Genomic DNA, 6,280 nt, shown 5'->3' on the forward strand with positions numbered 1-6,280 from the left:
CTGTTCACTAACGGTTTCTCCAGTTCCAATAGGCTTTGAAAGCGAACAGCATGGATCCTGGCCAGACTGCGCGGATGCGCAGGCTGGTCTGGATCCATGCTGGTCGCAAACCCACTATGTTAGTTTTCCCATGACACGGCTCATAAAATAAATATCAAAAGAAAATTGCAACAACCTTACACAGTATTACAGGCAAAGCAGGCTTAAAATATATTCGTGGTAGTAGTGGACCCCCTTCTTCCACAAACATGGTAGTGGGATTCACATCTTTGAAAAGTGGCACAAGTGGTTGCAAAATAAACCTTTCTCAACTGTTTGGTGAAAACTTTGGCGCATAATTCTCTATAAATAATAATATTATCCGTACCAAATTTATCTGTGATAAAAGAGATGGTTTTCATTTTAGTATATTTAGCTTAGGACATACCTCTTACAAGACATTAACGGATGCCAGTCAAAGAAAAGTGCAACACCCCTAACACCCCTAAACATCAGCATTTATTAGCAGATATCGCAAAGGAGAAGCGGTAATAACAATATGTCAGTCAAAAGAACCAGAATTAAGTCATATCTGGTTATTTTTATTCAAAATCTCAGATTACGAGTGTGATGAATTCTCTTTAGGGAAAGATCAAATTTCAAATAAATGACAAGATATTAAAAGTGCGCATCATAAATTGTTTAGATATTTTCTGTTGGAAAAATCCATAAGAAAACATTCTTGTAAGCAGAGAACAGAACGAAACTTACCAAGATAATAGCAGACTCGGTTTAAGTGAGTACGTCCATCAGAGGTTATGAAATATGCAACACGTCTGAAGCTGATCACAAAGCTCCATGCCGAAGTCACAGAGGAATAACATACTATTCTAAATATAATAAGGCAGTTACAGAATACGAACATTTCATGCATTGTTTTTGCTAATATATTTGAACTATTTATCACATGATTTTGTACTCCAGATTTATTTCTATGCCAACTAGCTAACAAAACAAAGAGATATATTGTATTGATTTTAAGCAGCACATGCACGTTAATTTTTGCTTTTATTTATTGAGAATACAAAGACTTAAATAGCCAAGTGGGATATAAAAGGAGGATAATAAAGTATGGGTGGTTTTTAAATCATTTCAGGTCAGGTGTATTTTTCAGAATTAGCACAACAAATTTATATATATTTCTTTCAATGAAAGCATAAGGAACTAGACCCGTAATAGTGTACCTCCTTTGGAAGAGTATTCAAGTCCTACCATAAACGCGTAAGTTCAAGCCCCACTAGGACCAAACTTTTTTTTCTTTATTTTCTTTTTCTACTAAGTTAAACTGTTTTTAATACTTATTATTGATTCATTGTACAAAAACGGATGTTTTTATTTGATGAGCAATTTCTTGCTGTTTAAAGTGCATTTTACCTCAGATACAGAAGGGTGCAGGGTAAGTCATCTTTGAAAACACTGAGTTACATGGGGTAAAAGGTCTTTATTTCACCTTTTCTCTTTAGTTTACATATTGTGAAAGAAATGTAGGACAGTCTCACAGGACTCGGCCATAATATTTTAGTACTTGGGCTAAATTTCTGTCTGATTAAATCCTTTTACTTGAGGCTCCCTTGAAAACATGTTCTCGACAGTTTAACTTTGTGTTTTTTAATTGTTCACCAATACTTTGAGGTTTCTTTTATAAAAAATATTGGTAAAATGAATTCTCTGTGAACGTTTTGTACAGTGGTTATCACTTTGAAATTTGTCTCTTTTTGAGTTGAGGAAATATCATATACATGTATTATACAAAAGTTATACAAACCGACACGGTAAAAGTTGTTTAAAAGCTACAACACAGTGCGAAACAATATTAACTTTAAGACTGTATCAACATGATCAAGTTAATGCAACTTTTTAAACATTACTATTATGGGTCCACTACCTTAAAACTACAGATTTTAAGTGCTGTCTGATGGTTGTAAAAGTTTTCCAGTACATTTGTACTTGGACTATGTGTTGTTATATTTTCTGTCCCTTCATGTACTTCAGTCAATGTTTCTATACTAGTGTTGCCCTTAAACAAATGGAAGGTGGGGGCGGGGTGTGTCGCGTCAAAGGTGTTGCATGTTTCATTAACTCTCATGAACAGATTCAATCAAACCAACATTCAGGCCTTCGTGGATGAGTGATTAAGGTCGCTGACGTCCTGATTACAATAACGTACTAATCTAATTTCCTAGTGTATTTTTGAATTGATTTTAAGATTTTTTATACTAACAGAATCTTAAAAATACGCTTTTTCAATAGTTTGAGTGTAGATGAAGCCTAGATAAAGAAGGAAGTTGAAAAATTCCATAACACAAGTAAGAAGGGTAACAAAGGATGTATTTGCCTGTCCTATAAACGTAAATAATTTTATCCATATGTTATGCAGTGCAAGATACTGATATTTACGACGTTTCGTATGATTTGTTTCTGTTTACATCTGTAATTTAACGATAGAGTCTCTGATCTAAGACAGACTGCCCGCAAATATCTATACATACATACAAAACAATCAAGTGCACAAACGTATACGCTTTATTTGTCGAACTTTCTAAGTATGTACTGAAGTTTTGAAAAGAAAGAGTTTAATCAAATTCTACATCGTAGAATTGTGTATCCAAACGTGCAGAACTACCATAAGCCTCTATGATGTGTATTGCACGTTTCATTGCCTTTTATGATTCTGCGTCAAACTCAGACTTTTAACATAATTTTGCTTAGGTGCGCACTACAAAAGGATTTCGCTTTTTTATTCTTTTAGACAAACCTGAACAATGTCACAAATAATGTATATTTTAATCAAAATCATTCGTGCTTTGTGTTTAATTCATCAGCAAATGGAAATGTCGCTAATATGCCTGTCAATGCATATAACGTGACGCAAGATTTATCTACCAAGTATTACTTTATTAGGTATGTTCATGATTATATCTTGGCATTATCCGAATACACAAATTTTCATCCAGACTGACGGTACAACCATTGATTTGACAATACTGTAACGTAGAAAAGATCACGATGTTACCATGTAAGAACTGGGCTTCGTACCAATATGGAAACTACTACACTATTGTTTATTTCTTGAAAACGAATTACTCTCCTCGGTTTCGCTTTCTGAAAGAGAAGTAATACTGGTGTCATATTTAGGAAGTAAAGACGTCAACCTTGGCAAGGTAGAGCGGTCGACTCATTATCAGCTAGACCACAGTTCCCATAATCCAGGTCAGAGGAATACCCTGAAATCCCGAAAATAAGCCGGTTTTGAAAATAAGCCGGTCTCGAAAATAAGCCATAATTTCACTACAGACAGAAAGGGCTCATAAAGTAGCCTCACTCAAAAATAAGCCGTCCATTTTTTTGGTATCAGAAATGTGCAGGTGAAACAGGATGGTTATATGCGTCAAATGTTTTTACTACCAACCTACTGACTTGTTTTAAATGAAAAGTGCATCTTGTAAAAAATCTTTGAAAGTTTTCAATTTATGCAATTACGCATAACTTGTTTGTTCACGCCTAGTCAATCGTTGGGCGATTAAATCATAGGTGTATTTGTTTGTTGGGCCAGACAAAACTTTTTAATGGGCAATTATGTCTCCCACCACACAGTGGTGTGAGAGACATATTGATTTACTCCTGTCTGCGTGTCTGTCTGTCTGTCTGTCACAAAACTTGTCCGCACTCTAAGTCGAACATTTCTCATCCGATCTTCACCAAACTTGAACAAAATGTGTTTCGCAAAAGGTCCTCGGCCAAGTTCGATAACTAGCCATGCACTTTGGAATTATGGCCCATGAAACTTGTTTTTGATAATCAAAGCACTGTGTATGGTTGACCAATATACTACTATTCAGATGATTGGGCAGTTGTGGGAGACATGCGCTTTTCTCAAAAGCAGTTCTAGTTATCTGTTAGCATCAGAATATTTTCATTAAGACATTGGAACAAAACAGGTTCGTCAGAAATATAAGTATTTACCGATGTCGATGGTTTTAGTAAAAGGCAAAATCTATGACATCCGTATCTGCAGAATTTTGATACTAGAAAATATGCCGGTTTTAAACCGTTACCGGATATATCTATTCAAAAGTTCGCCAGACTCAAAAATAAGCCGGTCTCGAAAATAAGCCACCAATTCCTTTCGAAGAATTTAAAAAAAAAACGCGGCTTATTTTTGAGATTTCAGAATATTAATTTAGTGCATGTACGTTCATTCGTGGTCTCTGATTATTGGGATAGCATGCAAAAATTCCATTTAAATAATAAACTCTGAGAGAAGATCTTTTGGATGCACAGAACCATTCCCCCCCCCCCCCCCCCCCACACACACGCTATAAAAACAAACAAAATATTAACAGACCCGGGTTGATTGAGTCTGTTCAAGAGAGCTAAAGAAATTTGAAACACACCCCATCCTCCCTAGCACCAGATTAAACGGAATTCTATTGTTTTAAAGTGCTTTCAATGATCCCACGCGCCAAAAATATACAACACTGAGTCCAAGTCCGGGTAAACTATATAGATCCGCCACACATACTGCTGTTGTGATGGTTAAGGGATCCTCGCAACCAGACATTATTAGCAGAATCGGACTGATTGAGACTCTCCTTTGGAAGCATTGACCACGACCAAGCAAAACAACTGCAGACTAGATTTGATCAAGTCTAAAGCCAGATTTTACTTATTAATGTATGCCTTGTTGTTTTGATCACAGAGACATATGAGGAAATTTGACAACAAAATTCAACAAAAAGATTCATTTTAGTATCATACGAGGCTCTTTTGTATATGTGAATTAATTTGTATGTAGTTTTTTATTTGGTTATTCGTCAGGTTCTTTAAAGGTATACTAGACCAAAAATTGGTGTTCAAAATATGAACAGTTTTTACATATATAAATTTATTTATTTTATTTTTAAAGATCTAGAAGCATCCATGCACGAAACAGGAATGTCTAGATTATTCGGGATATAAGATTTTTTATTTTTGTATATGAAACCACATAATTTATTTTGTAATAAAGTAGGTTTCTGAAAAAAAGAAACTATTTCTGCGAACTCATTAGATTGTGCAAGTCGGGGCCTTATATATGTCAAAATGTCAGCCTTCGTTTTGAGTCGGCCCTATGTAACTAGTTTCCATTGCAAATCGACCTTCATCATAGATTTAAGATTGAATCATGTCTGAATGCAATGCATTTCCCGTTTATTGAAATAAGGCATAAAATTATTACAGAAAGTATAGAATCAACTCACGCCATTTCCTTGTAATTAGCGCCATCTCGGAAGTATCACTGACTCCTTCTTCAACTCCAAAACAGAAGTGGAGCCAGTGTTTATAGGTGGTGATATTAAGTTTGCATTGAACTGTTTATTGAAGTCGGATTCCGATTCATTTTTGTTTCAGCGGTTCCTTTTGACAAAATGGAAAAATGATACCAAATCAATATGACGAATCTGAATGCTGTACACGTGTCGCTTGTGCTGTAACTCACGTCATACAAAATAAACTGCGCATATTTACAAAAAAACTATTATTAAGTCAAACAACCGTCATTTTCATTTTTTTCAACTTTTATTAAATTAGAAATCAGGATTTATTCTTCTTAAAATTAGGCGTTCCTCAAAGTCTTTTACTGAAACACTTTAAACCCACGATTTTTAGTACCACCTAGTTAAACCATTATGGAAATTCACAGAAATTATCCTGGAAGGCTGCGGCTGTTGGGTTACACATTTAACACCACCACCGCGTGAACGTTTTAAATTACGTCAAAGTGATCTGCATAAAATTGTCAATATACCTATGGTGTAACGACATAAAAGATATTCAATATTCTTTTCGACAACGCCAACAGAGTCTCTGTATATCCGAATAAAACCAATCCGAATATGAGGTTAATGAGCGGTTGATACGCTTCGTTTAGAACATAAAAATTACTACCTTAATTACCTTATCTGTTATACATGTATTTCATAAATATATATTATTATGCATTAAATCAATGAGAATAAAAGGTGATTCAGTAGTCACTACATACATGTATTTCTTGTTTATGACCATTTTGACTATTCGATGTTTTTAAAGGACAAGGATATTTGAGGTCGTGCCAACTTGATTAGTAGTTCTTCGGAACGATATCATCAAATATTTTTATGAAGAAAATCGAGCAGACCTGTTCTGGAATAGTCACCATATTTCAACAGTCAAGAAGATTGTATTTTATGGAGTTTGTACTGTATGAAACATCTGAAGA

Source organism: Mercenaria mercenaria, chromosome 12 (assembly GCF_021730395.1).
Source record: "Mercenaria mercenaria strain notata chromosome 12, MADL_Memer_1, whole genome shotgun sequence".
In the NCBI taxonomy this organism is placed as follows: Eukaryota; Metazoa; Mollusca; class Bivalvia; order Venerida; family Veneridae; genus Mercenaria; species Mercenaria mercenaria.